This window comes from Mirounga leonina, unplaced genomic scaffold (assembly GCF_011800145.1).
Source record: "Mirounga leonina isolate KUSES-001 unplaced genomic scaffold, KU_Mleo_1.0 Mir_101283, whole genome shotgun sequence".
NCBI classification, from domain to species: Eukaryota; Metazoa; Chordata; class Mammalia; order Carnivora; family Phocidae; genus Mirounga; species Mirounga leonina.
Window position 1 is genome coordinate 2,730,609 of NW_023270096.1, and position 13,247 is coordinate 2,743,855.

General features: G+C 39.5%; 1 protein-coding gene across 1 annotated transcript in view; it reads left to right on the plus strand.

Moving 5' to 3' along the window:
• AR (androgen receptor) overlaps positions 1 to 13,247 on the plus strand; it is a 184,037-nt gene that overhangs the window by 133,971 nt on the left and 36,819 nt on the right. The gene's annotated exons all lie outside the window — the stretch shown is intronic.

Sequence of the window (13,247 nt, forward strand, 5' to 3'; positions counted from 1 at the left end):
CACTATCTGTAAGTTGTAAAGCTACCTACAAATGCAAGGTGGAGGCTATATAAATGTTTATGATTTGGGAAGATGCTGGATATATATGAACTGATCCTTACTGGTGGATATTTAGGGAACAAAGAAGGGGTACACTCACTATGAGAATGACTAAGCCTGAATAACATCGGGGTTGCCTATCATTAGTTGAAGATAATTTTACATTCCTGATGTTCCAGAGTGGGCCTCTTTCAAAACTGGAATTTTGCAAGTCTCCTTGTCCTGGATTACTAATAATTATTGATGTTTTACATGTTTTAGAGCCAAGGATGACTCTTGTGTTTTTAGGGAAATTTCTTGTGCCCTTAGTGCTGAAAATGTACTCCAAAGTGCATAGACACTCAAATACCTAGGGGCCCTTGGGACAGTGAAAAAAGAACAGATGAAGTTAGACCTGTTTGTCAGCTGATGTTCCTCCAGTTGGCTTGGGTGGGTTTTTCTTTTTTTGTTTGTTTTTGGTTTTGTTTTGTTTTTCATTAAGGAAAGCCTAGCAACATGTACTCTTTGAGTTCTCCTGAGTTTTCTAGTCACAAATGGAAAGGAGTAATTTATTCATTTTTTGGGTTCTACATTATAGAGGAATTTTAAGATTAATGATAGACTTCTCATTTTGTCAGTAACCGTTATTTTTGTTCATAATTCGGTTTTTTGTTTTTTTTTTTTTACATTTTTGGTGAGAATTCTTTTGGGGAATTCAAATGTATAACAGGAAAATACATTATCTTTATGGCAAATGGAGGGTATGGATGGACCTTTCTCAAGGGATGCAGTTTCCCTGCCTCATTCTCTGATGGTTGGAAGGTAAAGCCTAGGCGTGCTTTAACTAAGCAGTCAGCATGCCAACCGTTCACTCTACCACCCCACTCTACAACCTCTAGATGTCATTTTCCTAGCCATGCCTACTGGTCAGTTATGGTAACTGATCTTTCAGATAGTAATCACCAAAAGGCAGGCCAAAGCAGAGGTTGGGGGAAGGAATGGTCATCTGTTTGTCTGTCTTAAGGTAGCTGTAAAAAGAAAAACTGTTGTTTTTGGTACAAAGGGAGAGAAAAATGGATGGAATCAATGTGTTTGTGATATTTTAGAGTTTTTGATGACCAATAAATCATCGGTTTTACAGCCTGTTAAATTCATCAGTCTTGGCTCTTTCCAACCTTTGTGCCTTTTCAACTGTATCCTTTCCTCCGCCTGAAATGCTCTACATTGCCATTTTACAGTAAGCTAAATTGAGGTCCAGAGAAGTCAAGTGACTTGCCCCAAGTTGCAGCTAGTAAGAGGCAGAGCAAGGACCTGAAGGCAATCTGTGCAACTACAATGCCCCATTTTTTCCCTACTGTACTACACTGGCTCCTTTCTTTATGGTTTCCACTGATTCCTCTGAGTGCCCCACCTCAAACCTTCAGCACCTTTGTGGGGCTTTGCTAGAGTCAGAAAGAAATTTTGGCTTCTTAGTGCTATGAGTCCATCACAGTGTGACTCTCCTAAGGGGGAAGTCACTCAGAACAGTCCTTGGGAGAGACTTGGAGAAGGTGGCTTGCAGGAATAATTGGGAAATAATTGGGATGCAGGCTCGCATCTTCCCTCCTCCAATTAATAATGCTTCAGCCCTCACTAGGGATGGCCGTGACACCACAGGCAACCTTGACCTCAGTGAGGCAGCACTTAGGGGAGGCACTAAAAGCTTCTCCAGATTTTCTTGAAGCTGCCACACAGTTCAGCTAGTCCTTAATGGGGCCCAGGCTTGGGTTTTTCTTTCTATATACCTTGTCCTTTCCTTTTTGTTTTCTTTTCCTTTCACCTTTTCTCCTCCTCACCACATCCTTCCTTTCTCCTTCTCAGCCCCACCCCTTCCTCCTCCCTCTCCTCTCCTCCTTCTTTTCTTTTTCTTCTTTCTCTGTCTCTCTCATCTTTAATCTTGTCCAGAAGCATGTAAGTGTTTTGGTAAGGTCTACACTATAATCATCTTGCTATGTAGCTTTTGAACTTTCAGGACATCTAATCAGAACAACACCGAGAAGGAGAGCACAGTGCTCACACACAGATGTGTGTCTCAGCTGTAGATTATTATATTTCAGTTTTCAAATTTGATCTTGGATATATAGGAAGGAGATATAAATAATTTGATTAAAGCTCTTTATTGTGGAACACCTGATAAATAAATAACATTAGGGCGCCTGGGTGGCTCAGTCGGTTAAGCGCTTGCCTTCGGCTCAGGTCATGATCCTGGAGTTCCTGGATCGAGTCCCGCATCGGGCTCCCTGCTCGCCGGGGAGTCTGCTTTGCCCTCCGACCCTATCCCCTCTCATGTGTTCTCTCTCATTCTCTCTCTCTCGAATAAATAAATAAAATCTTTTAAAAAAAAAAGAAAGTAAAATGACTATTAGTGAAGAACCAGTTGTGTGCCAGTAAGCTGGATTTCTGCCTGCAAGGGGTAAGGGTCAGTGGGGAGCCCTTGATATCGTAGTGTTTGCTAATTTCCATGCTGTAGATACTCCTATCAGGACTGATTTAAGCTAACAATATTATAGCACTGAATGTGAAATTGGGAAGTGATGCTTAGAATCGGTTTTTATGAGTCACTACAAGCCAAGTCCAGCACAGCAGTGGACACAGCTCAAGGGAAGACAGCTTGAGAACATAAAACTTTGGTTTGACCAAATGTCAAATGACCTTGGCAGAAGTTAGCTGGCCATTCCTTATGGTGTTTTCCTTGGTGAGTTTGGAGCCTATACCTCTCCCAGATGGTCTTTCCAAATCCCATCTGAAGGACATCATCTGTTTGATGCTCCCCAAAGTACTTATCTGAGTGGCCTGAACCTCACTAATCTCCAGAGTAGCAAAAACAGCAAGGGGCTTTGTAAACTGTCAAATGTTATCCCAGTGTCGAGCATTTGTCCTGTTATTAATCATGTATCAGCTGTAAAAATCCATAAGCCATATTTTGGCTATTGTGGACATTGCTGGTGTATATATAGTATACATTATATATATATATATATGGAATATTACTCAGCCGTCAAAAAGAATGGAATCTTGTCATTTGCAATGATGTGGGTGGAACTAGAGGGTATTATGCTAAGCAAAATAAGTCAGTCAGAGAAAGACAAATATCATATGATTTCACTCATGTGGAATTTAAGAAGCAAAACAGATGAATATAGGAGAAGGGAGGGAAAAATAAAGCAAGATGAAATCAGAGAGGGAGACAAACCATAAGAGACTCTTAACTCTAGGAAACAAACTGAGGGTTGCTGAGGGGAGGTGGGTGAGGGCATTAAGGAGGGCACTTGATGGATCACTAAATTCTACCTCTGAAACTAATCATACACTATATGTTAATTAATTGATTTTAAATTTAAAAAAAAGAATAACGTTGGACCCTTATCTTAAAAAAAATCCATAAGCTATTAAGTCACTTGCAAGTTTCCTCCCCTAGCTACACATTAGAAGCAGTGGGGGGACATCTTAAAAAATCACAGTGCCCACCCTTACCCCCCAATCAATTGAATTAGAACTACTGGGAGTGAAACCAGGCATCAGTACTTTGTAAAATCTCTACAGATGTTTCTGACTTGTACCCATGGTTGAGAATTACTACCCTGTACAACCTGGTTTTGCCACCCAGTCAACTTCCCCTACCACATCCCCTCCCTTAACATATGCCAGCCCCACTGGCCACCTTGCTATTGCAAGAACACACCAAATTCATTTATTACATTTGAATTTGCTATTCCTTCTGCTGAGAATGTTCCTCCTCTGGCTCTTTGCATGTCTGGCTCCTATCATTCAGCTGTCAGCTCAAATGCCACATCCTCATAGAATCTTTCCCCACTCTACCTCAATTTATTTCCCCATTCTATCACAGTACCCCTTCCTTCATTGTATGTATCACCATCTGAAAATATTTATTATTCACCACTTATTTATTACTTGTCGGTTTTCACCAAAAGATCACCCAAGTTGCAGTCAAGGCCTTTGACTTATTATGCACTGTTGTTTCCCTGGTTGCCTAGAATAGTGCCTGGAACGTAGTAAGTGTACACTCAAAGATTATTTAATCATTAGAGGATAGTTATTAAACACCTTCTATGGATGAACTCAATGGATAAATTAAAAAACTTCTTTATGTTAAAATTTAAGCTGCATAGCATGGCATTCAGGGCTATTCATGAGCCAGCCACTATCTAACTTGTCAGCTTTACCTTCTACTTCCTGTCCTCTTGAAGCAGGGGGGCCATGTGAATGGCAGTAGCTAGGGAAGATGGTTTGAAACTGAACACTGAAGAGTTCATTTTAGCAGAGAAGTGTGTGTGTGGGGGGGGGGGTTGTTAAGACAGGGAGAAGATGGAATGTTTGTGACCAGCACAGGGACCAATGAAGAGAGCAGCATGGCCAGAAGATGGTTGCTGATGGAGGGAAATAGAAGACAAGATAAGTTCAGTAACATTACCTGTAAGTCTTCTAATGTTCTTCCTTTTACAGATCACTTGCACATGTATTCTGTACCATTTGCTTTGTATAACTTTATGAAGTAGACGATGCCATTATGGTTATCCTCATTTTTTAGGTGAGAAATCAAGGCTCAGACTTAATGAGGGCAATTGGAGCTGGGCTTTGACACCTGCTGTCTTTTTTTTTTTTTTAAGATTTTTTTTATTTATTTATTTATTTATTTATTTATTTATTTATTTATTTTTGAGTGAGAGAGAGCAGAGGGAGGAGCAGAGGGAGAGGGACAGCAGACTCCGTGCTCAGTGTGGAGCCCTACACAGGGCTCGATCCCAGGACCCTGAGATCATGACCTGAGCTGAAATCAAGAGTGGGACGCTCAACCAACTAAGCCACCCAGGTGCCCTGACACCTGCTCTTCTGATTGTCAGTCCAGTGGTCTTTACATTTTCATTTTGTGGAGCTTAGGTCAGATTGTGGAAGGTACTGAAAGCAAAGAAGATGGATCTGGGCTTGATCCCTGTCCCCTCTCACTAGAGTTAACCATTAGGTCAAAAGAAATAAGAATTATTTTCATTATTTATAAACACTCTTAAAAAGCCTCCCAGTAAAGCATTAGCTGAGAGCCCACCCGTGGTACTGGATTAACTGATACCTGTGTTTCTGGGTGGGTAGGACAGGTGGGGAAATGGTCACATCCATGGAATCAAAGGGACTCTGCTACCTTTTAAGCCCTTTTCACAGAAGAACTTCCTTTTGCCAGGGTATAGACTGTGTGCCTGGTGTTGTCTAGCCTGTTCTATAGGCCCAAAAGCAGTATCTTGAGGAAAAATTTACTAGGAATCAACAATGCTTGGAATTGCATTTCAAAGAAGAGGACTCCTTGGACAATTAGGCCAGAGGTTCTAGGTTGTCTTGGCTCCAGAAAAAGTTACATCCGTAGGATGCATGACCCTAAACAGGCCTTGGACTTGTTCCAGTCCATGTAGGACACTCGGGGAGAGGCGCTTAGCTCCTTTTTTCTATAGAGTAGTGTTGTTTTTCAGGGGAAGCCCTTAGAGACCTCCTTGAATCACACTCAGGAGAACTCTGAGACACCCATCAGAAATTCCAGTGTGAGTAAAAGACTTCTGAATCCACCTTCCTTAGGTTACTACTATTTTCTTAGTGCCTACCACACTCCCTTCTAAATTAAGGGAACCAAGGTCAAGAGAGAAGTAGCGATAACACACCAGGTCACATAGTGATTCAGTGAAACAGAAGGGCTAATCCTCAGGTCTTCCTCTTTCCTCCTCTGTACTCTTTTACTGTTCTGCCCTGCCTCTGTCTTTGAAGCATAGTGTCAGGACCCATTTGAGAAGAGATAACACATTGATAAGGGCAAACATCAACATCGCAGGTCATACAGACCTGGTTTCTGATCCTGCTTCTGCCACTTACTAACTGGTGACTGTAGGTGAGTCATTCAGCATCTCTGAGACTTAGTTTCCTCAATTCTAAAATAGGAATAGTAGCTACCTGGAAGAGTTTTGACAAGAATTAAATGAAGTAACATCTTTGAAGGCCGTTTGAATAGTACCCAATCAAAGCACAGTGGGATCCCCCCTTTCCTTTTATTGCTCTTGCCCAAGAAGTCAAGTTTTACTCATCCTTCACACTTTGAATAGGCAGTATAGGTAGTTGTAGCATTCGGGTCACGTAAGTCAGGATAGAAGCAAATAAGATATTTGTTCGGTTATAGTGGTTAAATAGAAAGCATATGCACCCTGGATTGAAACTGAGCTATATCCTTTGGTATCAGTAAGCACTCTGTATCTTGGGTTTCCTCATATATAAATTGAGGATAATTGTCTGTACCTTCCCTCCTTTGAAGAAAGGCTCAGCAGTATAATGAATATGAAAATTATTTTGAAATAATAAAGCAAATGTGCAGAGAACATAGTGGGCAAGAGACTTGAGTTTTAATCCCATCACTGTCACTGACCGATTATTTAATCTTAGTCTTGTCCATTCTGCTTTCTGGATCTCAGTTTCCTCATTTGTAAAATGAGAACGTTGGATTAGATAATCTCTGCAGAGGCCCTTGCCTTTCTGACATCCAAGGAGTTTATTATTTAAATAAATAATATAGATAAGATCTGTATAATGCTTTATGCTTTTTATGTTACTTTCACATGTATTGTCTCATATGAGAATACCACTAAACTGCTGGATTATGAATAATAAGGCCTGGATTCTTGTCCCTGTTTTGACATTGACTCATGCTGTATAGCCTTAAGCAAGGTTCCCCCCTGCCCCCATTCTCTGAGTCTCAATTTCTTAATCCATAAAATAGGAGAGATGGGGTTTGGGTTAAATCAGTAGGTCTTAGCTTTTCCACAAAGCCCTGGGGACTCCTACAGAGTTTCTCTAAGGCATACCACAATGCTAAGGCTGCAGAGAAGGGGAGAAAGGGAGAGGTGTGGCCGGACGAGTTCTAAGTTTCCTATGCCTACTTCAGGCAGATTAGGTTTAATTTCATCTGTTTTCTATATATGGGGTCTCTATGTAATATTTCACTTATAAAAAAAGTTTCACTGCAAAAAAACCCACAAAACTTGAATAAATGTGCTCTAAAGCCTTAGGTATTAAAGGTGGGATTCAATAAAATATGTTGTTTGGTAACTTCATTTTTGTCGTTGTTTTAACAAGACAGAATATTGTGGACACCTTTCCGAGTTAAAAAGAAATGACTGTACAGCATTCTACTGCATAAAAATGGAATAATTTAACCGTCCCCTTAATGTTGGACATTTACATTTTTCCAATATTCCCTATTAACATAGTGCTATATTGAACTTTTTTGTACTTAAGTAATTGTTTTCTTATAAAAAGATTCCAAGAAATGGAACTTCTGGTTAAAGGTTCTGTGTATTTAATTTTTTTGGATATGTTGCAAAATTGCTCTCTAAAAGTTTATACTCCTATGAGTAATACCTCTTTGCCAATATTTGGTATTTAATCTTTGCCAATCTGACTTATGAAAAAGACATTTAATTTGTATTTCTATGATTTCTAGTGAAATTGAAGTTCAACAATTTTAATATATTTATTGTTCATTTATATTTCTTCTTTTAATTTATTTTTCATGTCTGTTGTCCATTTTTCTATTGCACAGATCATCTTTATATATCAAGGAAATTGACCACCGCTTTTACATGCTTGATGTCAACGTATTTTCCTTAGTTTGTGGTTGTCTTTAAGTTTTATAAGAAAGTTTAAATGTTTTCTGGTCAAGTCTCTCAAAATGTTCACTTATGTTTCTGTATTGCCATTCTTTAAAAAGCCTTTTTCTACCTTTAAAAATAATTTAAAAACCCTGTATTTCCTAACAGTACTTTAATGCTTTCCTTTTGTTTTTTTTTTTTTTTCCATTGACATCTTTAATTCATATGGAGTTTATTTTGGTTTCAACTAGTAATTTAAGTTTTTTCACTTTCCCAAATGATTTACCAGTTGTTCTGACACCATTTAATGAATAAGTCATCCTTTCTTCACTGATTTAGAATAACATAGTATATATATGGAGTCTGTTTCTGTCTTTTTTGGTCTCTTGCACTGATCAAATCTATACTGGAGCCATTATCAAACTGCTGTAATTATTATGGCATTATAATACTTTAAATGTTTGATAGGAAATTTTTTCAAAAATATCTTGGCAATATCACACATTTTACTCCTTCAGGTAAACTTTGAGGTTGTTTGGTCAAGATTTGTTTGGGTTGTTTTAAATTTGTAGATTTCACTGGGGAGAAGGGAACCAACATCTTTACAATATTATATCTTCCCATCCAGGAATACTGTACATCTTTCCATTTAATTCAGGTCTTCTCTTACATTCTTCAGTATTTTTTTTTTGTTCATATAAGTCTTGCATTCACACTCTAGTTATAAAGTATGAGAAGTCCTATGTTCTTCAGTCTTTTCTATAGCTTCATGAACATGATGATTCAGTCCTCTCATTTGCATGATATGCTACTGCAGGTGGTGGGTAACTCTCCTGCCTTACCTGATCTGCTTTAAGTAGGACTTTTCAGAATGAACATATTGAAGGAAGCCTAGTCAAACATTGGCCTCAACTCATACTGCGTGGCAGCACCAATGGGGATGACAAAAAAAAAAACAAAAAACAAAAACAAATGGGAAGTCTTCCCATGAAATGGGAAGTCTGTGGAGAAAATATCTGAAGTTAGTCTCATGACCTCTGTTCCTGCTAGAGTTTTGGATCATACTTAAGCTTTCTGAGGGAAGAATAGGACCATGAAGAAACATGAAGAACGCCATCAGGCAGTCAAGGATTTCAGAGCCAGCTGGCATACAGAGGACCTCATGCTATCCCATTATGTGACCATTCATGGTAGTCAGGGGTTTGCAGCTGTTCTAATAGGAGATTTATCAAGCATTAAATGTGCAACCTGTTTGCAATTCTAGAGTGTAGACTTACCTCCTTCAACGTTAAAGGGGATTTTTGTATTTTGCCAAAATTTTCACAATGACATTTTTTGTGAGACTGATTATAGGTTGTTGATATAAGCTTGCTATTGAAGGTCAGCAGTGTCAAAGAGCTAGGTATAATATTTGCAGAATCTGAGGAGGGAGAGATGGAGAGGAGTTTGTGTTGTCTGTGTTAATTATTCAGTCACCTAGGCTACTGCATGGTAACAGAGGACTTTCTAAGACTACCTTGGAGCAGGCAGGCCCAGATCTTATACTTACACTTATATACGTACCTTATACACTTATACTTCTTCCAGCTGAACACTGAGAAGGCATTCACAGGGCCATATACTTGCTAGACAATGAACAAAGATCCTCAACACCCACAGAGTTCTCTCTCTTGAGGCTACACTCACCCACACTACATCTCCATTGGATGCAGGTGCCAGATTTTTCTCTAGCTCTATCACCAACTTCCTATGGCTTGGGACATGTCATTTCAATACTTCGTGTCCATTTTCATAAATGAAGAGTCAGGCATCACATTGGGGCATTTTGTTATAAGGCTTTTAATGTCGCTTACAGTCCAAAGATGATGTAGTTCTAATTAGACCCAATGGGTCAGAGCTCCAAGGAGACAAATACTGAGTTTCCTGGAAGGAATAGCCTTATAACAGAGTCCAGAAATGGAATGGGCTGCAATTCACAAAAGGTGTGGCAACCCTTTACAGGGATGTTACAGAGGGGATTCAAGCCTTGTACAGAGGAGTGGGTGTATTGTGACCAAATACTGTTTAAAATTCTTTCCAATCTGTGAGATTCATAGCCTTATGGACTGTGATTTGTAGCACACTGACAGTGTGATGACGGGCAGGTCAGTTTCATCTTAGTGAGCATCATTTTCTTCAGTTATATAATGGGGTATACAATAATCCCTATTATACTACTCTGTACAAGATTGATATTAACTTTTGTAAGCTAATCAAATGGGAGACATTTTTAATCTTATGTTATTGTATTTTATATTATGTTTTCATTTATTACTATATATTATATGTTTTATAGTTATTATATAAAGATAAGTATGTATAATATATATTATTATGTATTATATTTTATGTTTTTATTTTTTTAAGATTTTATTTATTTATTTGAGAAAGAGAATGAGAGAGAGAGAGCATGAGAGGGAAGAGGGTCAGAGGGAGAAGCAGACTCCCCGCTGAGCAGGGAGCCCAATGCGGGACTCGATCCCAGGACTCCAGGATCATGACCTGAGCTGAAGGCAGTCGCTTAACCAACTGAGCCACCCAGGCGCCCCTATGTATTATATTTTAATCCATTGTTATAATTAAGAATGCTGATAACTTCAACCATACTGGAGAAGTAGAATAAATAGAGAAGTAATAGCAACCCAGTGATTGTACATTGGCTCTGCCATCATTTGGGGAAGTTGGTAATTCAGGAGGGAGAAGTGGATTGGAAACAACCTTGAGAGGGTAGTCCATCCCCTGTTTTTGTTCCTAATCCAAACTGTGCAGATGAGTCACCGTTCCATTTTTAGGAGATTCCTTCCATATCCATCTTTGGGACCCCCGACCACTTCTGTCACTATTAAGTGTCATTTAAAACTTTAACGTCACTATTCTGCTTCAAAGAAACATACATGTCATATGTATGCATTTATATGACTTAATATGTTATATACTTTATGTGCTCACACATACACGTATATACAAAGATAATTCAGGAACCCTATTGTGGGTGTACACCCACACACAGGTGCATTCACACATACATGAGTACACATATGTGAATAAGCATGTTATTTATACATATGTTGCATATGGCTTGCAATAACACTGCCTCTCCAATACTGTTAAGTGCCTTGGTTTTTTGAAGGACTTTAGAAAACAAAGAGAAAAGACTGAATAACTGCAGATATAAGAGGCAATGTTACAGTAAGTTGCTATCCTAAAAGGAGAGAGTTGAGGGACAAGAGACCATTATTTTGGTAATGTCTTGCTTATTGATAATACTTGTGACCTTTATATGAGAGACTCCACAAATATATTATGGATAAAATCCAGATATCCTTTAAGACTCTTTGAGCTGGATATGGAATTGTTGAATTGTATTGTACAGCTGAAACTAATATAGCACTGTATGTTAACTACACTGGAATTAAAATAAAGTAATAAAATAAAGATTCTTTGAGCTGGAAAAGATTTTAGTGATTTTTCCAGTTCAAGCATTACATATTATCAATGGAGCCCAGAGAGGATAAAGGACTTGTCCAAGGTCATATAGTGAGTTAGTAATAAGACTGAATAAGGATTCAAGTCTTGTGACTTCCAGCCTAGTGCTCTCTCTGTTATCTGGGACTTAAATATTTTTCTTCAGCAGAGATTTTCCTCTGTATCCTCAACAGCTAGTACAAAATCCTGCCCATAATAAATGCTCAGTAAGTTAAATAAATGCACAATGGTATTGGTTGCAGTGGGCTTTGCACTTATTCCTGGGTTAATTGTAAAGGTTATCTGTGTTTTAGGCCATGTTGTTTTAGGCCAAGAGACACTCTGGGACCAAGTATGAACTATAGCTAGAGAGATGGTCCAAATTGAAAAACATGTTTTCATTTCCACTGTAACCTTCCTCATTCAGAGGATGGTTTACTTTTAGCAGTGGAATCTAGAACTCCTCTGGGAGCCCTAATCCAGTGGCTCTGCAACCATTCCTTTGCAAACTTGGGTTCAGGAGCTAGTATTTTCCTGTGGAAGAAGAGATTCTTCAAAGAAGTATTCATAATGACCCTATTTTACTAATTAACGTGAAAACTCGTTCTGAGGGTTGCAGCAGCACAAAAACTGCGGGGATGTCCCTGTTCCAGAACACCCATGGCACTGGACGTGAACCCACTGGAATTGGATACAGGGCCTCCCTTCTAGGAGTTGATACTCAAAGACTGAATGGCACTCATAACGCCGTCCTTTCCGTGCATATAACAATCCTCAGTTTGCAGCAGGACAAGGCTGGTAGTGGGGCGCCTGGGTGGCTCAGTTGGGTTAAGTGTCCAACTCTTGATCTCAGCGTCATGAGTTTGAGCCCCACATCGGGCTCTATGCTGGGCGTGGAGCCTATTTAAAAAAAAAAAAAATGGCTGTTAGTAAATTATGTGTTCTGTTTATACAAATAAAATCCTGTGGTATGGTAGAAAGAGTACTGGCTTAGAGGCCTTAGTTTTCTCATCTGTTAAGTAAAAGTAATGGTAGTATCTACCTCAAAACGCGGCTGAGGTTATTCATTTAAATGGCATATGTAAACTTGCCAACACAGGCTTGGTTCGTAGTAGGTACCTATTAAAGAGTAAGATTCTTCCTTCGTGGGCCTCCAATTGAGTGTTCTTCAGGCAAGTCACCTTCCCAGAACTCATCCTTGGAATGAAAGGATTGTACTGGGGTGGTTTTTAACAGTCCCTTCGAGCCCAGCATTTTGGAATCTTTTGACAAATGGAAGGTAATAAGAGAGGAAAGGGGTGGGGAAGGAGGAAGGGAGGGAGGGGCGGGAGGGAGGAAGAGAGGGAAGGAGGAAAGAAGAAAAACAAAGGTCTTGCTGACCTGGCTACTACTGAATCTCCTACATAAAAAAAACCTACTATAATACATGTGTTTTCTGTGCCTGATCTATACATTTTAGGTTGAACAGGGAGAGAAGAGACAAGCTATAGCTGAATTTATGTGTTTTTCTCCCTGCTATCAAATAGCAATTGCTTTTCAATTTTTCTTCCTTTTCCCTACCACAAACATGCCTCCTCTGCCAAAAGAAGCCTCCCTAAAATCCCAGTCTCTCCCATAAACTAAAGCGCAGCAGTAAATAAGAGGGACTTGGATAAAGAAAGGGGTGGAGTGAGGGGATGCACGAGCTCAGGCTGTCACAGGGCTCCAAGCATGAGAAGTTCTGCATGTTTCAGAGCAGCAGGGTATGTATCTCTGTCTATTTCTGCTGGTGACTCTGTGTGCCTGTGGATCTCCCTGTTCCACTTGTGTATTCATTCAATGTTTATTGAGGGCCTACTGTATGCCAGGCCTATGTTAGGAGTGAGGAGGCAAAATATTGAGTAAAATATGTGCTGTTGAGTGGCCCTCCATGTCTTTCTTTGAACAGCTGTGATCCTGAGGCTCTCTGGGTCTGTGCATGTGTGTGAGCATGTTTCTGTGTATCTGTGACAACTCCCAATGAGCAGGACAGCAAGTGTTTTTCTTCTGCTGGCTTCAAAGGACTTCCTC